The sequence below is a fragment of the Balaenoptera ricei genome, chromosome 8, assembly GCF_028023285.1.
Source record: "Balaenoptera ricei isolate mBalRic1 chromosome 8, mBalRic1.hap2, whole genome shotgun sequence".
In the NCBI taxonomy this organism is placed as follows: Eukaryota; Metazoa; Chordata; class Mammalia; order Artiodactyla; family Balaenopteridae; genus Balaenoptera; species Balaenoptera ricei.
Window position 1 is genome coordinate 3,258,654 of NC_082646.1, and position 25,645 is coordinate 3,284,298.

A 25,645-nucleotide genomic window follows, 5' to 3' on the forward strand; every position below is an offset into this window, starting at 1 on the left:
TTGTAGTTAATCTTTCCATAATAAAAATACCAAGTCCAGATACATTTACAGGCAGGTTCTGCCTAAAATTCAAGAAAAAGAAAAACAAACTAATGGTAGACAAATATTTCTAGATAACCTTTAAGGAAGAAAAACACATCAATTTATTTTAGGCAACTAGCATATCACTTATTCTAAAACTTCACAAGGTTGGTACAAGAAGGAAAAATTATAGACAAATTTTAATTATGAATCTCAATGTAAAACTCCAAAGGCAAATGTTAGCAAATCAAATCAAGTAATGTATAATAGTATTAATGTAATGGCCAAATTAAATTTATCTCAGGAATACAAGGTTAGTCCAATATTATTGGAAAAATGCAGATTTGTCATATGGCAGAGTAATTCGTATCAGGTTAACCATCATGCAGCTCACAATCATATATACTGGAAAAATGTATTAAAAATTTCTAAATAATTGAAAGATCAGAGGAGATTATAATAGAAAATATGAAAATACTTAAGACTGATTGCATGAGTCCCACTCGTATTATAGAAGATAATCTGCTTTACTTAAAGTCAACTGACTGATCTTAACCCCACCTACAAAATACCTACATCACAGTGTTCAATTGAGTGAGTACTATAACCCAGCCAAACTGACATACAAAAGTAACCAGCACATATGGCTTCTTATCTAAGGGCACTAAGGCCTTATGGTAAGTGGCCTCTAGGACCCAAGCAGAAAAACCTCAGTTTCTTTAACTTGAAAAGTCATGGGACAAAGTTCAAGTATTCCAGAGAAACTGGAAATTGAAAAGAAAAATCCAGGAATGGAGAAAACTGGAGAGGAACAAGCCCCAAAATCTGTGTATAAACTCCTTGGCTGACCCATGAATGGCACATGCATGAAGAAGGCTTCAGTGAGTCCAGCAGAAAGCAACAGATGAAGACAAAACTGAGGAGACAATTCGCCTGTTGCCCCCCACAGTGAAAGCAGAATCTGAAGTTTGAATCACACTAAATTAGAAATACTTAGAAACACCTTGGGCTTCCACTGAAATCCCAGAAGTATCATATTTAGAAATAAAGGCTACATCCCAGAACTAAGAATGTCACCATAGGAATGAGAGCAAATACAAAACAGAACTGCTAACAAAGTGTAAAACCAGGCCTCCAAAATTTCAAGGTAATTAGCCAGTTATTTAACTGCCTATTAGAGCAAAATAATCACTCTTCAGAGGAACATTAAAGAATCCAGAGACCCTACCACATAACATTTACAATATCCAAAATATAATGAAAATTGTATCAGATATGGGGAAAAAAGAAACAAGAAATATGACCCACTGTTATGAGAAAAAGTAGTGAACAGAAATAGAACCCAAGATAACCCAGATAACAAGAACTTTAATGCTATTATTGTTCAAGATTTCAAAGAAAAAGATGGACATAAGGAATGAACAGATGGGGGAAATGTGCCAGAGAAATGGAAACCACACACAAAAAAATGAACTAAATGGAAACTCTAGAACAGAAAAGTACAATATCTGGAAAAACAACAACAACAAAGGACTGGACTGTCTTAACACTAGACTGAAAATTTCAGAGGAAAGTATCAATGAATTTGAGGACAGAAACATAAAAATGTTTTGAAAGTGAAGAACAAGAAAAACAAAAAGATTTAGAAATGAAATGACTCAGTTACCTATGGGAAAACATTTAATGGTTGAACATATGTGTAATCAGAGATGGGCCAAAAGAAGAGCCAATAAAGCAATAAAAACATATCTGAAGAAACAATGGTCTAAATATCCTATATGGTATTTTTTAAAAGCATTAACTTACAAATCCAAGATCATCAAAGAAGTTCAAGAAGGCTAAATACAAAGAAAACCAAAACTGGATGCCTTATTATAACACGACTATATAAATATGGAGAAAGCTGTGCATGCAAAGTACACCCCATGTTGTTATCCTCGGGAAGTATGAGCAGGGTTGGGGAAGGCAGAGCACAGAGCAGGAAAGGGCATTAATACATGTATCCAAAACACATACATTAACATAATCCCATTTATTTAAATTAATGTGTAGTATATATTGAAAAAATAATGCATGTAAGGATGGTCACCAAAATATTAATGGTGGGTATTTCAGTGTGACCTTTACTTTCTCTTAGTACCTTATAAACTAATGGATTTATTATAATGATCATGTCATATTAGTCTAATTAGGATTTTTTACATTTTTACACAGTAAAAAAAGAAAGCTTAAGTCAAAGGCCTACATTTTCACCAACCCCAATGATAATCCTGCATAATGTTTTTCCCCATCTATTCATTATAAAGCAGCCAACACAGACACTTTGGTCTAGAATTCATGTGGACAACATAAAGAAATCCAGGAGTAGAGATCATATACTGTTTAGGACTTGGATCAGTGTCATAGTGAAATAAAGACTACAAAAAGAGTAGATTTAGAGAGGAGAATTGTAAGTTTGCTTTGGAGAATGTCATGTTTGAACTGCCTGATATATTTGCAAATTGAGATCTTGAGTAGCAGCTGGATAAGAGAATGAAGTTAAAATGATAAGCCCAGTTGGATATCAAACTATGGAGCCAATAATATATGGATATTATTTAAAGACTGGATGGGGTCATAAGAGAATAATGCAGATAGAATAGAAAAGAAAGGCAAGCACATGGCCCTGCAGCATACTGAGTTACAGGGATGAGGCAATAAAGAGGCACTAGCAAAGGAGGTAAATATCAGTCAATAACGTAGGAGAAAAGTCAAGATTGTGGTGACTTAGAAGGTAAAGAAATTTCTTTAAAGAAGAAAAAGTGATCAACTATGTCAAACGTTTCTTTTTTTTTTTTTTTTTTTTAAATTCACATTCTTTTATTTATTTATTTTATTTATGGTTGTGTTGGGTCTTCGTTTCTGTGCGAGGGCTTTCTCTAGTTGCGGCAAGCGGGGACCACTCTTCATCGCGGTGCGCAGGCCTCTCACCATCGCGGCCTCTCTTGTTGCAGAGCACAGGCTCCAGACGCGCAGGCTCAGTAATTGTGGCTCACGGGCCCAGTTGCTCCGTGGCATGTGGGATCTTCCCAGACCAGGGCTCGAACCCGTGTCCCCTGCATCGGCAGGCAGACTCCCAACCACTGCGCCACCAGGGAAGCCCCCTATGTCAAACGTTTCTGATAGGTCAGGTAAGATGATGACTGACCACTGAACATGGGATTTAGCAACATGGAGTTCCTTGGTGACCTTAAGAAGATCAGCTTTAGAGGAGTGCCAAGATCAGATGCCTTGGCTAAAATGAAATTGAGAGGTTTATAGGAGAGAAAAATGAGGAAAATAAAGATAACTCTCAAAACATTTGGCTGTAAAGGAGAAAAATGTTTGAAGGAAAGGAGGTTGAAAACTGAGAATCTAGGACAATGGTTCTTAATGGAGAGCAACTTTGCCCCCCAACCAGGGGACATTTGGCAATATCTGGAAACGTTTTTGGTGGTTACAACTGAGGCTGTGAATGGTAAGAGGCAGGTATATGTAGGAATCTTACACCCCCTCTCCACCCTCCTGCCAACTGAAGGAGGCATGGGGCATTATTATTCCAAGAGTACAGAACTCCCTCTTGATTTTCCCAGAGAACAGAACTAGAGCCAGTGAGTGAGTTTACAGGAGGCAGATTTTAGAATTAGTCAAGGAAGAACTTTCAATCAACTAGTGCTTTTCAAAGAGAAAATGGGTTGTTTTTGGTTGTGAGGTCCCCATCAATGGGAGCAATCAAACAAAAATGGGTGACATATTTTAAAGAATATTTTTGCACTTGATAGGATCTGGGCTAGATGAGCTCCAGAATTGCTTCCCAAGTTTAGAACCCAGATATGTTCAGACCTGAGACAAAGACACCAGTTAGACTTGGTAATCTTGATCTATCTACCATTCTGCTTCATCCTCTCATGGTTCCTGTAACATTCCATCATACAACCTGCTGGGTATCATCTCCCCTGGCTCAGTATGCTGCCAAGCTGCTAGTCCCCTACTGTTTAGAACTTTATTATTAAAGTTCCAAACATTCCCACATTTCCTTGTAAGAGCTCTACTATTGCCTTTGAGCATGTTTTCATTTCCAAAGCAATTCACAGAGATAGCCATTATATTTTTAATATACCTAGTACCTCACATTTACTTTTAAACAAATATGCCTTCTCCAAATTAAATATCAACCCTTGATGGTGTAAGAAATTGTTTAAATAGCCAGCTTCTAAGTAATTTAAAATCATAGCAGTACCTTCATTTCCTAAGTCATGGGGCATGTGCTACTAAAGGCACAGAGATATTAAATGTACTCATCAACTCTATGTGAACTCTGCATCTGTAGATGTAGAGTCTATAGATGTAGATGCACTTATATGCCAGAAGTATTTATTTAGAGTATTTCAGCCTCATCTCTTCATTCTCTACATCAGCTCAGAGGTCACACCAAAAAAAGATGGATATAATTCAACACTCTCCTCATCCCAATCACTAGTAAAGAGATTGAATTAGTAATCAAAAACATCCCAACAAAGAAAAGTCCAGAACTAAATGGCTTTACAGGTGAATTCTACCAAACATTTAAAGAAGAACTAATACCAATTCTTCCCAAACTCTTCCAAAAAAATAGAAGAGGAAGAAACACTTTCAAATTCATTTAATGAGGCCATCTTTACCCTGATAACAAAGCCAAACAAGGACACTATAATAAAACAGAATTACAGGCCAACATCCCGGATGAACACTGATGTTAAAAACTTCAACAAAATATTAGCAAACAGAATTCAACAGTATGTTAAAAGGATCATACACCATGACAAAGTGGGATTTATTCCTAGGATGCAATGACGATTCAACATACACAGATTAATAAATGTAACACATTACATTAATAGAATAAAATATAAAATCATAATCATCTCAATAGATGCAGAAAAAGCACTTGAAAAAATTCAATATCCTCTTATGAGAAAAACTCTCAACAATTTGGTAGAGAAGGAACGTATCTCAACATAATAAAGGCCATATATGACAAGCCCACAGCTAACATCATACTCAACAGTGAAAAGCTGAGTGTCCTTAACATACAATAAAAGCATTTCCTCTAAGATCAGGGAAAAGACAAGAAGGTCCACTTTCACCACTTTTATTCAACATAATACTAGAAGTTTGTTCCTAGCCAGAGCAATTAGGCAAGAAAATGAAATAAAAGTCATCCAAATCAGAAAGGAAGAAGTAAAACTGTTTCTGTTTGCAGATGACATGATATTACATATAGAAAAGCCTAAAGACTACACCAAAAAAAAAAAGAAAAAACTTTTAGAACTAATAAACAAATTCAGTAAAGTTGCAGGATACAAAATCAACGTACAAAAATCACTTGCCTTTCTATACACTAACAACTAACTATCAGAAAGAGAAATTAAGAAAACAATCCCATATACAATAGCATCAAAACACAATAAAATACTTAGGAATAAATTTAACCAAGGATGTGAAAGATCTGTATACTGAAAACTATAAGACGTTGATGAAAGAAATTAAAGAAGACACAAATAAACAGAAAGACATTCTGTGCTCATGGATTGGAAGAATTAATATTGTTAAAATGTCCATACTACCCAGAGCCATGTACAAATTCAAAGCAATCCCTATCAAAATTCCAATAGCATTTTTCACAGAAATAGATAAAACAATCTTAAAATCTGCATGGAACCACAAAAGACCCCAAACAGCCAAAGAAATCTTGAGAAAGAGAAACAAAGTTGGAGGCATCATACTTTCTGATTTTAGACTCTATTGCAAATCTTTAGTAACCAAAACAATATGGTATTGGTATTAAAACAGACATATAGATCAACGGGACAGAATAGAAAGCCCAGAAATAACTCATGAGTATATGGTCAATTAATACTTAACAAAGGAGCCAAGAACATGCAATGCAATGGGGAAAAGGTAGTCTATTTAATAAATAATGCTGAGAAAACTGGATATCCACATGCAAAAGAATGAAACTGGACCCCTATATTACACCACTCACAAAAATAACTCAAAATGGATTAAAGACTTGAATGTAAGACCTGAAACTATAAAACTCCTAGAAGAAAACATAGGGGAAAATCTCCATGACATTGGTCTTGGAAATAATTTTTTGGATTTGACACCAAAAGCAAGAATAAACAAGTGGGACTACATCAAATTAAAAAGATTCTCCACAGCAAAGGAAACCATTGACAAAATGAAAAGGCAACCTATGGAATTGGAGAAAACATTTGCAAACCACATATCTGATAAGGGGTTAATATCCAAGATATCCAAGGAACTCATACAACTTAATACCAAAACACCAAAAAGCCCAATTAAAAATGGGAAACCCACCTGAACAGACATTTTCCCAAAGAAGATATACAAATGGTCAATAGGTACATGAAAAAGTTCTCATCACTAATCATCAGGGAAGTACAAAAAAAAAAGAGATATATCACCTCACATCTATTAGGATGTCTATTATCAAAAAGACAAGAGATTACAAATGCTGGCAAAGATGTGGAGAATAGTGAACGCTTGTACACTGTTGGTAGGAATATAAACTGGTACAGCCGCTATGGAAAACAGTATGGAGGTTCCACAAGGGATTAAAAAGAGAACTGCCACATGATCCAGCAACCCCACTTCCGGACATATATCTAAAGGAAGCAAAATCATTATCTCAAAGACATCTGTACTCCCGTGTTCATTGCAGCATTATTCACAACAGCCAAGGTAAGGAAACAACCAAAGTGTCCATCAAAGGATAAATGGATAAAGAAAATGTGATACATACACACATGCATGCACTCATGCACACACACACACACACACACAGTGGAATATTATTGAGCCTTTAAAAAGAAGGAAATCCTGCCATTTGTGAAACATGGATAAACCTGGAGGGCATTATGCTAAATGAAATAAGGCAGACAGAGAAAGACAAATACTTCATAATAACACATATATGGACTCTAAAAACAAATTTTTTTTGAACTAATAGAAACAGAGTAGAATGGTGGTTGTCAGGGGTTGGGGGTGGAGGAAATAGGGAGAGGTTGGTAAAAGTGCACAAAATTTCAGTCATAAGGTGCATAAGTTCTGAGGATCTAATGTATAACACAGTTATTATGGTTGGTAATACTGCATTGTATAATTGAAATTTGCTAAGAGGATAGAATTTGTGTTCTCACCCCTCCAAAAGAGGTAAATATGTGACGTGTTAATTAACTTGATAGTAGAAATCCTTTCACAATGTATTTGTATATCAAATAATCACACTGTACACTTTAAATATATTGTAATTTTGTGCCATTTTACCTCAGTAAAGCTAGGGAAAAAGTAATGAGTATGTATTATAGTACTTATAAATAGAGGCAAATATATGTGACAAAAAATAGCACAAATGACTGGGTGGAAAGTAAAAGTATTTAGGAATCTTAATCTGTAAAGTGTTACAATATTATTTTATAGGTATACTGTGAAAAGGTAAAGATGTATATTATAAACCATACAGCATACAAAATGTAAAATAGATAGCTAGTGGGAAGCAGCCGCATAGCACAGGGAGATCAGCTCGGTGCTTTGTGACCACCTAGAGGGGTGGGATGGGGAGGGTGGGAGGGAGGGAGATGCAAGAGGGAAGAGATATGGGAACATATGTATATGTATAACTGATTCACTTTGTTATAAAGCAGAAACTAACACACCATTGTAAAGCAATTATACTTCAATAAAGATGTTTAAAAAAAAAAAAAACCATACAGCAATCACTAATGAAAACACAAAGTTTTTTTTTACCTAATCAGTAAAAAAAAAAAAAAAAAATGGAGGTAATATGGAAACTTAAAAAGATTCTAATTCCATGTTGTTACAGCAGAGTTGTGCATTTTCAGCAGGCTATGTGCTTCAAGAGCCTAAAATATTTACCAACTGGCCCTTTACAGAAATGATTTGTTGACTCTTGGTCTATACGTTCCTACTTAAGTCAAAGATTCTCAAATGGGACTTCAGAAAAATAGCTAAATGTGATATCCAAGAAACCCACCTCAAATATAAAGACCTGGGTAAGTTAAAACTGGAAGACAGGAACAGTTATTTCATATAAACATTAATTGTAAGCAAGCTGGGATGGCTAAGACAATGTGAGACGAGGCAGACTTCATAACAAGTATTACCGCCAGAGATAAAAAGTAAGGATAAAGTGATTAATTCATAAAAAAAATAGCAATTTTAAATGTGTTTGCATCTAATAACAGATTCAAAATATATGAAGCAAAAACAACTGAAACAAGAAACAGACAAATCCACAATTATGATAAGAGGTTTCAACACTCCTCAATCAGTAATTGATAGGCAAGACAGACAGAAAATTAGCAAGCATAAAGAGGACTTGAACAGCACTATCAACAAACTCGACATAATTGGTATTAATGAATATTACATCCCAAAACAGCAGAGTACACATTCATGTGTTGCCAGAACATACACCAATATTAGTTTCAGTCAGCAGTTATCAGTAGCAGATACTTGTAGTTCAAAAGGGTCCTTGGGGTTTACGGACCCCAACACTGTGATTTCCTTTTCACTTCCTGGAATTCTGTATCATTTCTGTTGTACAACATGGGGGCAACTGGAAACCTCATTGGTGGTCTGTCGTATCAACTATCATTTCTCTAAAAGTGACTCTTTCCATTGGGACAATCCCCCTTGAATTTTATGAGGGTTCATAGCACAAGCAGGTAAAACATCAATACTAATTATACATTTAGCAGTAGGAGCAATAAAAATGGTGCACAACGGCGGTCCAAACAGCCCCACCCAGGTGGTTATGGCGCCTTCTGTCATAAGCAGGAAACAAGACAGTCTCTCCCTCTCTCTTCCCTGTCTCCTCCACCAGAGAGTGAGAAGTAGCCATGCTATGGTCGCGTACCTACCTGGTTGCCTATGTGACCAGCTACAGAAACTGCTCAGTTTGGGGATAAATAAGCCTTGCGGTTTGGCACACTCAGCAGGCATGTTCAGGGAAGCTCAGTGCCCATGGTAGACTGCCTGTCCTAACATAGAGTAATAAAGTAAGCAGCTATTGATATGAGAACTGATGGGCAAATAGGCCAATGGAACAAAAGAGCAAACTCAGAGAAGACCATGTATAGGTGAGAACTTAATATATGATAAATATAGAAATACAGCACCATGAATCAAAGGTGAAAGGGTGGGTTGTTTTGTATATAATATTAGGGAGAAACTAAAATTGTATCCCTAAATAGCATCACATATAAAAATAGAATCCAGATAGATTAATGAAAGATAAAATAGAAAATCAATAGAAGAAAGTGTCAGAATTTATATTTGTGATTTAGAGGTGGGGAAGAATTCTTTTTAAAATACTTGAAAAGCAGAAATCCTCAGGCATAAATGTGTTAAGTATAATTACATCAAAACTAATTATTTTTGTTTAATGGAGAAGAATATGGATAGCGTTAACGGAGAAATGACAGATTGTAAGAAAATATTTGCAATATCTAAAACGGACAATGTACAAATATACAAGAAATTCCTTTAAGTCCACAAGAGACAGATAACCCAAGAGAAAAAATGGGCAAAAATATGAATAGGTGATTAAAATAGAACGAACCACAAGAACTAATAAGCCAGTCAAGAGATGTTCACTCTCAGTGGTAATCACAGACACAAAGGAGAACAATCATGAAATATCATTGTACCTCTGTTAATGTGGTTAAAATGTAAAACTAGGCAATCCCAACTATTGGTAGAACATAGGGATACAAGAACCAACACGTACTCCTGCAGAGAGAAGAATGGTGAAGCATTCTTGAGAGCTACCTGTGGGCATTTAGTCAAATCAAGTTTACACACACTTTGTGACCCAGCAATTACACTCCCAGGAATGCAGCAAATTCTTTCATAGACCCACAAGCAACATACATAAAAATGCCCATCATCACCTTGCTTATTGTGATAGGGATTCAGAGTAATGTGAGTGTCCATCACCAACCGAGTGGACAGATCAGATCTGGTGGATACACATCGAGTTTTAGGAAACTTTAGAAAGAATGGACTAGATGTTCACAGGGCCCCGTGGTTGGCACTTCATTGCTAAGTTAAAGAAGTAAAATGAGGTCTATAATTTACGATGATTTCCTTAAATTAAAAAAAAACAGGCACCCAAAGCAAAACCTATCTTGTAAGACTACATATAATCAAATGACACATATGAAATATATTCATATGTTTGCCAGTGGTGAATGAAAAAAATGAAAGTTGATAATGTGGACAAATAAGGGAAAAAAAGACAGAGAAAGAGAAAAAAGTTAGGAAGGAAGGGAGGGAGAGAGGGAAGGAGGGAGGGAGGGAAGGAGAGGAGAGGAGAGGGGAGAGGAAAAATGAAAAAGAAAGGGAGGGAGGAAGGAAGAAAAGTCAAAGAAAGAAAGTTCTTTTTCTTTTGAAATAGTTTGAGGGAAATGGACTCAACTAGAGGTAACAATATAAGGAAAAGCACACAGGCAGGAAAGCGTAAGTCTGCAAAAACAAAGGCGAAGAACCCAATTTGGATGGAATATCAGAGTGTTTCGAGAGGAGCAGCAGAAGATAAGCCTGGAAGGCGTAAGTTGGTAAGCTGAATTTGGTCTATTTTTATTTGTTTTCATCTAAAAAAATAAGATATATGTTTTACTCATATATAATATATGGATTGACCCTGGAACTCAGGCTCACAATTGAAGATATTTGTGATCCACATGAAAGAAAATTTTTAAAAAGAGCCAAATTCTGTCATTTCTCCTAAAATCCATCCTAATTCTCTTCTGTCTCAGTGCAGCTAATATCTATGGCACTTCCTATGGCCCTGTGATGTCATTTCCTTTTGTAGCTATTAGTTCCCTGCAGTGTTTGTGCTTTACTCAACACAGGCTGTCTGATAACAGATGTGATTCCCAGCTGTGTCTATATACCAACCACAGAGCGTTCATTAATAACAATTATTAGTACTTTATGATACAAACTGAGCCTGTAGCAATAGAGAAAACATCCAGCCATTTGTTTTATGGCCTCTTGTCAGGGTGAACTATAAATCCCCATTATCTCAACATTATCAGCACTGGAAAATGGATCTAAGCATGAGTCATAAATAAAACTACCAAACAGCTCAATCATTCTGGAAAGGACAGAGCATAAATTAACACTTGACGATGTAATGTTATATATGAACTTAAATAATAGCTCAAGCCTTCCTGTCGGCTAGTTACGCAAATTATTATTTTTAAGACTTACATTGGTAGTTGCATGGCTGGCATATTCATTTAGGCACACAATTAGAGTTCAATAAATATGCAGTCCAGACACTGCCCTCCCATAACGCAACAGCTCCCACTAATGATGTATGAAGAACAGTGAAAATGAAGAGAGAAAATTTCAACTGAGAGTATGTCTCTTAGGATTACAGGGAGTAGGGAAAAAAAAATCACATTTTCTCTGAATACTACATCTCATAGGAGAAATCATTAAATTTGGGAAGATGGATAGAAGAGGAACCACAAAAACTGTATGCATTACTGGTTCCTGGGTGGTAGTCCAACGGATTTTCAGTCAATCGTAAAAATATTTATTTAGTTACCACTCTGTTTTGGGTCCAAGCTGTCTTAAGTGATGAAGACAGAACAGAAAGATAAACGGAACACGTGAATGTACGTTTTGAAAGAAAAATAGCCAATAAACTCTCTAGGAACCAAAGACATGCAAATGAAGACCATGAGATATTATTTTTCATGTTTTAAAAGTTAATTCCCAGTATTGGGGAGGAGACAGTGAAATAGGAAATCCAATCATTTGCTAAAAGGCATCCGAAGGGGTTCAAACCTAGATGGCCATTGGGCAATATCTACCAAGGTCTCTAAAAGTGTCCATTACTTTTTTAAAATTAAGGTATAATTGACACACAACATTACATGAGTTTCAGCTACAACACATGGTGATTTGACGTTTGTATAAACTGTGAAATGATCACCGTCTAGTTAACATCCAAATATACAGAACATTTCACGAATGTGCGTGTCATCCTTGCACAAGAACCATGCTAATCTCTGTATTGTTCCAATTTTAGTAGATGTGCTGCCAAAGTGGGCACCAGTGTCCACTACCTCTGACCAGTAAAAGATTCTAATTCTGAAAAATTTATCAAGTACCAAATTAGTGCCATTTATAATGGCTAAAAAAGAAATAGCAAATGATAAGATTCACTAGAGGAATGGCAGAATAGCTAAAATAAAGTCTGTAAGGAAAGGGTTAAATAACTCATGGTTCACCCATATGATGAACTACTGTCTTGCCCTCAACAATTATTTTGTGAAGATTATTTAATATGAAAGTGTCCACCGAGCACTTTAAATATGTTGTAAAATGTTATGTATATTATAATTTCAATTATTAAAATATTATGAAGTTTTTACACACGTTTATACATGCACCCATATAAAAGGCTAGAAGAAACACCCTAAAATAGTAAAAGTTTTTTTCCACATGATGGTACTATGAATATTTTTTATCATCTTAATAATTTTCTATATTTCTAAAAATTCTTTTCAGCAGGACAGAGCATTTACAGCACATCTGGCTAGTAAGGATTTCAATTCACATTTTTTCCCAGGCCTTCTATAACCTGTATCCAATGGACCTGTCCAACTTGTCTTTCACAAAGTTTAACATAAAACTGGTCAAACCCATTTTCTCACTGCCCCCAAATCATGCTCTGCTTTCCAAATCAGCCTTCATTCAAGTTCCATTTCACATGTGTGCTCAAGGCAACAAAACGATATGAACAGCATGAAAGCTGGAATCTTAATGAACTCAGTCTCTACCTGGAATCACACAGAAGCAGAAATACCTCACCCATCAAAAGTTATTACAAACCCCCACCAAAAACACAAAACAAAACAATCTTTTCCTTACAGCTCTTCAAGCACATCAAAAGGAGATCCAACCCTCACCTACACCCACACCACTCAAGAGTGCACAGTGCCTCCCCATAACTCCCGCAGGTCCCAGCTACGCCAGGTCTCTTCCCCATCCCCGCACAACTTTCCTCGCCGTCTTCTAATTTCCTCTTCTCTAAGATTCATCTGACCTCTTTGTGTATGTCCTCTCTCTTTCCCACATCACATCTTCTGTCTCTGACCAGTCTCCAGATTGGCAAAAGCAGAACTAAGAGGCAGTGAGCCTCTGTTTCCACGTCTGCAAAGAATGTAAAATAATAAACCCTGTCCTACCATATCTTAAGATGTAGGTTCAAATTATTTTAAAACTGGAAAGCATTGTACATGTCGTGACTATCATACCCCCTTTTTCTCATTCATGCAATAAGCCTTAATAGTATGCAACCAGTACTCTGCCAGCACTCTGGAAGTTATACTTGATTATTCTCTCTGTATGCCTTCCTTAACTGAATCCATCGTTAATTCAATTTTTTCCTCCAAAATACATCTCAAGTCACCCATGGTTCCTTGTGTCCATTAGCACCAATCTAACCCAAGCACCGTGCTCTCTTAGACTACTGAATTGATCCCTGACTTACCTTCCCATCCACTCTTAACCCTGTATCATGTTACCTACCCCTACAGGAGCCAAACATTTTCTTAAGCAAAAGTAATCATTTCCAAGAGTCAGAATGTCCATTGGTTTCTTTAATAGACATGATAGGCCCAGTTATTTGGGGAGCACACGCATAATGAAACTCATACATAATGGCATAAGAGTACAAAAGAGAAACTAGAACCCATGAAAGGGATACTTACTTGCCAGAGAACTCTGCAGCTCTGTGCAGTGGGAAGAGAGAAGTCTACGGAGAGCCCCCTCTGATGCACACAGGTGCGTTTCCTCCTTGGATGTGTGACATACAGGAGATGCCTATCAAAGCAATTCATTGAATACACTGAAATTGACAAATTGCTTATTCAACTTAACAGAAGACATTTGAACACATTTAAATTGTTTTTCCCATGGATGACTACACTAGTGACAGTTCGTAAACCAGGCGTGCACTCTGTTTGAACCAAGTACCTCAAGAGCTTCTTACTGTGCTTAGAATAAAATCTTCACTCCTTACCACTGGCCTCCAAGATTGTGCATGACATGGCCCCTTCCTTCTCTCCAGCCAATCTCTCCATGACTTATTATGCTTGCTGACTTGTTATTTCTTTACTGTTTCAGCTCTTTCCCGTATTTGTGTGGTGCCATTCCATCTGCCCTATTCTTCACCTGAATAATTTCCACAGGAATTCAACCATGTTGAAGCATGTATGTCAAACTGATGTTAGGATTTGACAGGAATGTATTTGCATACATAGCTGAGGAGGCTCCTGGGACAATGCTCCTATTAGGGTAGGAAGCATCCAGCTACTGAAATGAGCTCAACCCATCAGCACTATTCATTGAAATAAAAAAGTGATTCTGAGACTGGCATGAGCCTATTGCTAGTATTTGTTTCATTTCAATCCCACGGACTGAGAGACCTGTAATTTAAAGATTGTTGTGAAAAATCAGTAATGGCTTTTTCTCTTCTGAGAAACAGGTTCACTATATAAAGAAAAATAAGTTGAATCCCTACTGTGTTAGGTACTGTTAGTCGCTTGTTCAAGGCTCACTTCCCCCTTCTTCTTTGCTGATTGAACTTTGATTTTATTTGGGGTGTCACTGTGTCAGGCTACATGCTTGCTTCTGCATCCTCCCTGAAAGCTCATAGTGTCTGGGTGGCTAACGACACACATGCAGGACGTTCCTGGGAGAGATTATGTTTTTTGGGGGGAATGGAATGGATGTACCTGACAAAGTCTTTCCCCCTTTCCCATGCTTTCCTCCCTTGAATGTGGACATGATGTCTGGATCCCCAGCAGCCATTTGCTAACCATGAAATGACAAACATGAAGCAAAGGTCAAGAGGTTCACAGAGATGTTGGCCTGATGCCACCAAGCTCCTGAACAACTCTATCATGTATTTATTTCCAATTCTCCATGACCCTCCCCCATTTATTCTTGAGAGAATCAAACATGTTCATGAAGTCTAAATAGCTGCTCTATTTTTGTCTTCAAGGACCTACTGCTGCATATGTGACCTCATGCTCCAGCAAAGCTAGAAAGCCCTCAAAGTTCCAAAACCTCATGGTGATTTGTGGTGAGGCAAAAGGGAATATCTCTTTCCTTACATGTCTCATATTAAGTGTAAAATGGTAATTGAGACATTTTCCTGAAAGCTTCATTTCCAAATAAGCAGCGATTATAGGAAGCACAGTGTCCAGCTAAGAACAAGGTAATGAACTCTGGAAGCGGAGACACGGCCAGAGCCCAAAAGTGAGGGAAGTCTTAGTCCACACCCATCCTCAGTCCATGAATCATCAAGTGATGGAGTATAATCAGTAATGATATCAACGTCCTAAATAACACAAATAACAGGGTATCTCTAATTGATATTTATTAAACTCTTTATTCTTAAAGGAGTGTCCATGGAACAGTCATATGGATTGGTTTCTGAGTCCTGGTTAGTAAGGGGGCTTTCAATAAAAGTCGATTGTCCAATTTCACTAAAACTTAGAGCTGCTCTGTCCAATATGGTAGCCACTAGACACAGGCGGCTATTTAAATTTAAATGAGTTAAAATTAAATAAGACTTGAGAGTTCCTGAGTCACGCCTGCCACATGTAGCTACTGGACTGTGCAGATATAGAACTTTTCCAGAAAGTTCCACCGAACAGCGATGCTCTAGAGCCTGATCAGGACAGGCTTGGACATTCCTCAGTAGGTAACACATATACCTGCTTTGATTTCCACCAGAAAGTAAGCTCCCTGAGGGGAGAGATTTTTGTCAGAATTATGCACGGCTCTATCTCTAACACCTAGACAATCATTTTTACATGTCTGGTGGTCAGTAAATAATTGGTTCTCAGTTCAGTTAGGTACAGCACGAAATATGTTTTACTCTCAAAATTGCTTGCACTTTTCTTGGCATTGAACAGGCAGTCTGCCTAGAGCACTCATCTCGTTTTCTTTCCAATCTATTTCTATTTAAATTTTAGTCCAGTTTAATTATTTCCATAATCTTATTAAAATGGAAAAACTCAGTCTTTCCCTCCTGTTGTAAGGAAAAACCCAGTTCTTCCCTACTGTGTTTCCCTCCTGTGTGTCTCCTTTGCTATTCCCCCAGAACCCTTCACTCCTGACACTTCTAGTCAGTGAATGTATAGAGGTTTTTCCCCACCACAAGCAATTCTCTGTGACACTAGCTGGGTGTCCTATGATTTAACTTAGTTCTGACACTCTCTACCTGGAGATGGCATTAGGTTCCGCAGGTGAAGGGCTCAGTCCCACAAGACTCCCCACCACACACACACACACACACACACAGACACACACATACACACACACACACACGTCAGATGCCAGTCACAAGCCCAGGCGGTCACCTGTGCTTCTGACCAACCTGCTATAGACTGAAAGTTCCAACAACCTCCCCCTTGGATGTGATTAGTTTGCTAGAGTGGTGCACAGAACTCATGGAGACACGTTTACCAGTTTATTAAAGGATATGGTAAAGGATACAGATGAACAGCCAGATGAAGAGATACACAGGGTGAGGTCTAGGAGGGTCCTGACCCAGGAGGTCTGTCCCTGGGAAGTTGGGGTGCATCACTCTCCCACTGAGGACGTGTTCACCCACCGGGAAGCTCCTCGACCCCATACTTTGGGGATTTCATGGAGACTTCATCACTCTATTTCCAGCCCCTCTCCCCTCTCTGGAGGATGGGGGTTTGGGCTGAAAATTTCAAGGTTCTAATCACAGTTTGGTCTTTCTGGTGACCAGCCCCCAACCAGGAACCCAGCTAGAGTCGCCTCATTAGAACAAAAGATGCTTTTGATACTTTTATTACTTAGGAAATTATAAGGGTTTCAGGAGTTCAGTGCTGGGAATCAGGGGCAGAGACTGATATAGGTATTTTCTGTTATCTCACACTCATCCATTTATTAAAATCTCAGTCTCATTCAGGAAAATATTCTGTCAAATTCAAATGTTGTTTTTATAGTTGCACGCATATTCTCTCTCCAGTGTCCAGGCAGGACTCTCACTCTTGCCTTCTTTCTCTCTCCTTCCTTCTCCTATTGCTGGTTCTCCTGTCCTCATCTGCCCATCTGGGTGCAAACTTCAGGAAGCCCTACTCTTACCTGTCTTGTTCAGGAAAGAAGGCAGCAGCAGTGGGGGAAGAGAGGAGATTTTGACTTAAAGTGGGCAGGGGTGTCTCCAATCGTGGGCTGCTTCTCCTACAATCTGTGGTCTTTTGTTGTCAAGGTGATCTTATTGCATGAGGTTACACCATTCTCTTGGGGCCTCACCTAAGTCCCCCTTCATCTTGGAGGAGATTCTTTAGCCTCATCCACAACTCTGCCAGAGAAATAACCACTAATGCCACTCTGGCTTTTCTTAACGACTGCTTACTTATGCTTCTTATTTTCAATATCTTTATTTCTTTGAAAATACTTCTTATTTTAAATTGTTTGTTCCACTCCATTAATTATTCCTCTAGAATAGGTACCATATGGTGCATCTTTCTTTTTAATCCTTATGTAACTCAAATGATCGCTTACTTTTGTGAGCTCATATTCCTTTGACAGTGTCAGTTTCTTTGGATGCTCAGAACAAGATAGTGAGCTTGGATATATAATTTGGCATTGTTGACATATATGTGATATTTAAAACCATGGAAATGGATGAGATTACCCAGGGAGAAAGTATGTAGAGTGAGCCAAGAGGGTTGTGATAGAGCTTAAAGGAATGCTAATATATAAAGGTTAGGGAAAAGCAGAGGAATCAGCAAAGAATCCTGAGAACCTGAGGGGTAAAAGGAGCACAGGGAGGCTGTGGTGTCAAGAGTGTTTCAGGGAGGAGGGTGGGAGCGCTTGTGCCAAATTCTTGTCAGATCCGTTTTAAGTGAGGTGAGAAGTGAAAAGCCTGCCTTTGCAAACAGAAAGCAACAATTTCACTCAACACTTTGGCTTCCACGAGGTCTGTGGAGACATTCCTGTTACTGTTTTTCTGTGTCGCAGGCACGAAGGTGGGTGTGAAACAGTGAAAGGCTCTGCTTTCCACGCTTCCCCAGCAGAGTAACTCCACGTCCACAGCCACCTCCATCGCCCCACCTCAGGAGGGCCCGCGGGGTGTACAGAAGCAGCAAGCAGCTGCCATGGCCTTCTACACACAAAGGAAAATAGGAGCTTTTGCCCAGAGGTTAGTAAAGGTTTGGTTGCCTTCTTGGCAGGCTAACCCTCAGAAGCAGGGAGACAACCTACCCCCAGGAGATGAGTTAGGTTTCCAACCACCATCTTACAATCAGGCAGGCAGAATGTGAGAAATGAAGGAAACAAACAGTCCCGGGGGTTCCAGACTGTGTCCTTCCAGGTTTTGGTGGGGAGGGGGGTACTCTACATATTTGATCCAAATGATAGATAGAAAGATAGATAGGTAGGTACGTAGATAGCTAGCTAGCTAGCTAGATAGATGATAGATATATATAGATAGATGGTAGATGGATGGATAGATAGATAGATGATAGATTAGATAGATATAGATAGATGATAGATAGATGATAGGTAGATAGATAGATAGGTAGATAGATAGATGATAGAGAGAGAGGTAGCTGCATATATTTAAGAAAATGGTGTGTACATGCAAATATATTTTATGTCAGTTTTCAGTGCCCTGCACACAAACAGATGCATTAACTTGTGGGATGGCAGTCACTAGATTCTGCACAGACGTCAGTTGAGAGCATTCCCACCATCTTGAAACTGCAAGGTGAGCAGTTTAAAAACATATAGATCCACACCCTCTCCAGCATTTATTGTTTGTAGATTTTTTGATGATGGCCATTCTAACCACTGTGAGGTGATACCTCATTGTATTTTTGATTTGCATTTCTCTAATGATTAGTGATGTTGAGCATCCTTTCATATGTTTGTTGGCAATCTGTATATCTTCTTTGGAGAAATGTCTATTTAGGTCTTCTGCCCATTTTTGGATTGGGTTGTTTGTTTTTTTGATTTAAGCTGCATGAGCTGCTTGCATATTTTGGAGATTAATCCTTTGTCAGTTGCTTCGTTTACAAATATTTTCTCCCATTCTGAGGGTTGTCTTTTTGTCTTTTTTATGGTTTCCTTTGCTGTGCAAAAGCTTTTAAGTTTCATTAGGTACTATTTGTTCATTTTTGTTTTTATTTCCCTTTCTCTAGGAGGTGGGTCAAAAAGGATCTTGCTGTGATTTATGTCATAGAGTGTTCTGCCTATGTTTTCCTCTAAGAGTTTTATAGTGTCTGGCCTTACATTTAGGTGTTTAATCCATTCTGAGTTTATTTTTGTGTATGGTGTTAGGGAGTATTCTAATTTCATTCTTTTACATGTAGCTGTCCAGTTTTCCCAGCACCACTTATTGAAAAGGCTGTCTTTTCTCCATTGTATATTCTTGCCTCCTTTATCAAAGATAAGGTGACCATATGTGCATGGGTTGATCTCTGGGCTTTCTATCCTGTTCCATTGATCTGTATTTCTGTTTTTGTGCCAGTACCATACTGCCTTGATTACTGTAGCTTTGTAGTATAGTCTTGCACTGTTGGTGGAAATGTAAATTGATACAGCCACTATGGAGAACAGTATGGAGGTTCCTTAAAAAACTAAAAATAGAACTACCATATGACCCAGCGATCCCACTACTGGGCATCTACCCTGAGAAAACCATAATTCAAAAAGAGACATGTACCAAAATGTTCATTGCAGCACTATTTACAATAGCCAGGACATGGAAGCAACCTAAGTGTCCATCAACAGATGAATGGATAAAGAAGATGGGGCACATATATACAATGGAATATTACTCAGCCATAAAAAGAAACAAAATTCAGTTATTTGTAGTGAGGTGGATGGACCTAGAGTCTGTCATACAGAGTGAAGTAAGTCAGAAAGAGAAAAACAAATACCGTATGCTAACACATATGTATAGGGAATCTAAAACAAACAAAAAAAATGGTTCTGAAGAACACAGGGGCAGGACAGGAATAAAGACGCAGACACAGAGAATGGACCTGAGGACACAGAGAAGGGGGAAGGTAAGCTGGGACGAAGTGAGAGCGTGGCATGGACATACACACTACCAAATGCAAAATAGATAGCTAGTGAGAAGCAGCTGCATAGCACAGGGAGATCAGCTCAGTGCTTTGTGACCACCTAGAGGGGTGGGATAGGGAGGGTGGGAGGGAGACACAAGAGGGAGGGGATATGGGGATATATGTATACGTAGAGCTGATTCACTTTGTTATACAGCAGAAACTAACACACCATTGTAAAGCAATTATATTCCAATAAAAAAGTTAAAAAATATATATATACATCATTTGAACTACGTACCTTCGTGTTTCAGAGACTTGTTGATAGAGGACAAAATAGGTCAATGGGGCAAAAATGCAAATATCATGCTGATATGCAAATAAATGCTGATTTCTAGTCATTAAAATAACCTTACTGTTATAGTTGAACTTTGTAAGTATTGTTCAATTTTAACATAAAAAATGATATTTAATAACAAAATACCACTTTCATTTTTTTCTTTTCTATTCAGGTCCTTTCCTTATATTTTCTTTTTTTTTTTTTTGGTAGCATTTTTTTTTTTTTTTTACATTTTTACTGGAATGTAACAAACATACAGAAAAGACCACAAATCTTAAGCTTCATGAAATGTCATAAAGAGAACACATTCATGTAATATTAGCAGCACCCCAAAAGCCCCCTCATGCCTGCTCTTAATCACTGTCTGTTTCTCCTCCCCAAAGATAAGTACTATTCTGACACCATAACTTTATACAGCCTATTTTTAAACATTATATAAATGAAATAACACAGAATGGGTCCTTTCAGGATTGGATTCTTTTGATAACATTGTATTTATAAGAATTATATATTTTATTATGTACAATAGTAATTCATTTTCATAGACATGTAGAAGTTTATTATATGAACATACCAAATCTATCTATTTTACTTTCAGTGGAACTTTGGTTTTCTCTGTCTTTTAATTGTTACAAGGGCAATTATAATTATTCTTTACATATATTTTGTTAGGCAAGAACTTGGTGGTTATAAGATGTACATATTTAACATGAAGAGATAATGACAAATAATTTTTCAAAGTGATTATATGACTATTCAAAGCCATCTATAGATTTGATGCAATCCCTAACAAAATTCCAATGGCATTTTTCACAGAAATAGAAGAAACGATCTTAAAATTCACATGGAACCACAAAAGACCCTGAATAGCCAAAGTAATCTTTTTAAAAAAAGATCAAAGTTGGAGGCATTATACTTCCTTATTTCAAACTTTACTATAAAGTTGTAATAATAAAAACAGGATGTTACTTGCAAAAAGACACATTAACCAGTGGAACAGGATCAAAGCCCAGAAATAAACCCACACATATACAGTCAACTAATATTTGACAAAGAAGCCAAGGATATTCAATGGGGAAAGGAAACGTTCTTCAGTAAATGGTGCTGGGAAACCTGGATATTCATATGCAAAATGATGAAATTGGACTTCTATCTTAGAACAACCACAAAAATTAACCCAAAAAGGTTTAAAGACTTAAATGTAAGACCTGAAACCATAAAACTCCTATAAGACATTGGTCTTCACAACAATGCTTTTGGCTATGATGCCAAAAGCACAAACAACAAAAGCAAAAATAAACAAGTGGACTACATCAAGCTACAAAGCTTCTACAGAGCAAAAGAAACAATCAACACAAGTAACAGGCAACCTACAGAATGGGAGGAAATATTTGCAAGCCATATCTCTGATAAAGGGTTAATATCCAAAATATATAAAGAACTCATACAATTCAATAGCAAAAATAATAATAATAATGATCTGATTTTAAAATGGGCTGAAAACCTGAGTAGATATTTTTCCAAATAAGACATACAAATGGCCGAGAGGTACATGAAAAGATGCTCAACATCACTAATCATAAGAGAAATGCAAATCAAAACCACAATAAGCTACCACCTCACACCTGTTAGAATGGCTGTCCTCAAAAAACAAGAGACAACAAATGCTGCTTAGGGTGTGGAGAAAAGGGAACCCTTGAGCACTGTTGGCAGGAATGTAAATTGGTGCGGTCACTGTGGAAAACAGTATGGAGGTTCCTCAAAATAATTAAATTATGATAATTTTTAGTATATGATCCAGCAATTACATTTCTGGGTGTGTACCTGAAAGAAATGAAATCATGATATCAAAGAGCTATCTGCACCCCCATGTTCATCACAGCATTATTCACAATAGCCAAAATATGGAAACACCTAAGTTGTTCTATGGGTATCTATATTTCAAACAATCATTAAGTAAAAAATGATGACATTCTAAGGTATAATTTTCAGAGGCTGCCATTACGTGTGGAAGAATTAGGGAGGTGTGACAAGATGTTAAAAAGATCTTTCCTTGTGGCTGAATGCTCAAAGCTTAGGATAAAGGTAACAGACGCCCATACATTCTAGAGAGGCGCTACACACAAACAGCACGACTCACTGAAAAGTGGCCAAACTGGCCTTATGACCATCACCCTCAAAAGCCTATATAACATAAGGCTAGAGATTCATCGAAGGAAAAAATTCTTTGAAGAACATTCATAGGAGAAGAGAAAGTTACGTCATTTTTCCTTTTCTCCCTAGAGCTAAAAGGTATTGACCCAGCAATTAGTGAGCACTCATCACGTGTTAAAATTACACTAAGTTCTGTAAAAGATTTATCTCATTTAATTATCACAGTACTACTATGAGGTGAACACCTGCACCTGCCTGACCCTGAGAGCCAGCACCTCTGTAAATTTCATGCCCCCGGGTGCCTCTCTGCTTCACCCTGGTCCTGGCCTCACTAGAGAGAAATGAATACTAAAATGAAAACAAAATCCCACACTCCCCAGTCTCTCAGACTCTGCATCCAACTTAGGTTCTAGCCATTGGATCCACTGGAGTGATATTCGGAAGATGGAAGTGAACAGAGGCTGCTATCCTTTGCTGTTTATGCTGGCAGGTAACGTCCGGAACATATGAGAATCAAGATGCAGTGGTGGCAGCCAGACTTGGCATCCCAGTGCCTAGTCCCCAGCTCCACGAGTGTCAAGAGGCATTTGTGACAAAGACGGTGGCTTTCTGATCCCTGGATTGCAGCTCTAGTGTTGTGCCCTTGAGCTCAGCAATTTCAACCCTCAACTCCATTCTGCAGCAATTCCAATTATTTTGAAGCACCTAATTTTCCATATTAAGTCCCTTTCTGCCTAAGAGACCCAGAGTGGTTTCTGTTTCATGCACTGAACCCTGACAGCAACAATGGATAAAGAATAACACTGGTATTTGATTTTTTTTTTTTTTTTTGCTTTGCCCTAATAGACACATCAAATGCATTACCTAGATAGAGTCAAGCCTTTCCCATCTGGAACTCACTTTGTTATCATAAGCCAAAATAGCTATGGAGGGAGGGGCAGGTGGTACTCAACATCTGGGCACCAAGAGCTGACATGTTCTTAGCTTTCCATTAAAGGCAGCTCTGGGGAAAGATGCCATCCTGCAGATCTAAGTCAGATCACCCTGAAAACTATTTGCTCCGCCCTCAACACCAGCGCCACACACACTTTCCCAAATTACTGATCTTCAGGTGTCCTTTGTAAAAAATTAATAAACAGAAATCTCAGTTAAATAGAACTGGGAGACCAGAAGGGGGAGCTCTCATGCCCTGTGACCACAGCAGAGCCCAACAGGAAGATGAAAGATACTTCTTTCCTGGTGAGGACTCAACCAATGAAAAGCCATGGACTCTTTGTTTACTCCAGCCCTCCCAGCTTCCTTTTCCCCCCTATAAAAGAGTTCTCCTTCCCTTGAAATGGGGGGACATGCACATGGCTCGCCATGGTTGCAGCCCCCTAATTGCCATTCTCTACTCATCTTGAATAAACCCATCTTTGTTGAAAAACTATCTGGCAGTCGATCTGCTTCAGGTCAACACCTTCTTGGCCATATCTCTGATCCTCCCAGGGTCAGCTCTCAAGTCTCCCTGCTGAGCACCCTACCCTGTACTTGACCCTGGCTGTCCCCTAGAACTCTACCTCTTGGGCACCTATAAATCCTTGTTCATTCACTGCTTCTATTACACCCAACCCTGTGCATCCTAGCCTTTATCCTGCCAACCTGCATGTTGAGGCAGTAATACTCCCATTACTACTTTTGATTTAGGAAGGGAAATCACCAAAAATTTGTAATAAATAACAAAGCAGTGATGTTTTGGGCAGGACTCTGGCCTTCTCTCAGCAGGCTATTTTTTTTGCCCTGCAAGGCGGTTTAATCATAACCTTAATGATGTCTCCCCACTGCTTAATGTGGGGCTGCCCTTGTCTCCAGAGCCAGGTACAGCGTGGACACGTGGGCGCCCTGGGGCTTCTACATGTTTGAGTTGTCAAGCTCAGCTCTTGGAAAGCTGTTCATTTCCTCTGAGGTAATTTGACTGTGATGAAGTTAAGCTGCCACCAGGTGGACACTGGAGCCTTAGTTAAACCGTTTTAATCTCAGTAGCCAGACTCTCTATAGGCATAATAAAATGAAGAGAGAATGTAGTTTGATTTTCACTTAATTGTGTTTAAAAAAAATAAACAAAAAAGAAAAAAATGGTAGTTTAGCATACTACTTAAACAGAATTAAAATAGAGTAGTATAAAAATATCTCACTCATGTATTTAACCAATACTTATTGAGTAACTGCAATGTGAAAAAGATGGCTCTAGAATCAGGGATGGGGCAGACAACACAAAAAACCAAGTACCTGACTTCACAGAGTTTATGTCATGGGGGTAAAACAAACAACACACAAACAAATAAAAATACATATTTCTCCTATATAACATTATAAATTATGATACACGATAGCATAGTATATAATGATATATTATGATATAATGATGATATACATAGTATATCCCCATGCACACCAGCTATAAAGACAGATAAAATCACAATAATGATAACCTAGATTTTACTGACTCTCCCTGCCCCACAAATCTATCCATGAAAGATCTTATTACCCTATAGAATTCCCCTTGTCCCCAACCCTGAAGTTTTTCTGGAATTTTTTAGTACATATCTCAAATATGCTTGCTCATAGTCTGGTCAGTAATGTCAGTCAGCTGCCACGTGGTTTACACAAGCCACAGTTAATGTTTATGCTGAGTACCCATCACCCACCAGGTACCATTGCCCCTACCACACACAACTGCTTTCATCTTCTCCTATTTACTGGCCAAAAAAACATTTACTAAACACCTACTTTGATCCAGTAGCAGAAAGGGAACCCTCTTACACTGTTGCAGGAAATAAGACAGCTATGTTTCTGTCCTCATAGAGCTTACAACCTTGTGGTGAAGAAAGACAAGGAAAAGAAATATACTATGAGTGAGTGCAGCTAAAAGTACAGAATACCACGGAATCATCTAAAAGGAGAAGTT

At 38.1% G+C, this 25,645-nt stretch overlaps 1 long non-coding RNA gene and 1 other non-coding gene across 6 annotated transcripts in view; both read right to left on the reverse strand.

Moving 5' to 3' along the window:
- The window catches only part of LOC132369541 (uncharacterized), a 358,827-nt gene that overhangs the window by 298,800 nt on the left and 34,382 nt on the right, over positions 1–25,645 (reverse strand). For all 5 annotated transcript variants that reach the window (XR_009504437.1, XR_009504440.1, XR_009504438.1 and 2 more), the window contains exon 2: positions 13,860–13,971. This is a non-coding gene — a long non-coding RNA (uncharacterized LOC132369541). The remainder of the gene's footprint in view (positions 1–13,859; positions 13,972–25,645) is intronic.
- Positions 12,093–12,196, reverse strand: LOC132371199 (U6 spliceosomal RNA). Its single transcript, XR_009504819.1, has one exon. It is a non-coding gene; the product is annotated as a U6 spliceosomal RNA (small nuclear RNA).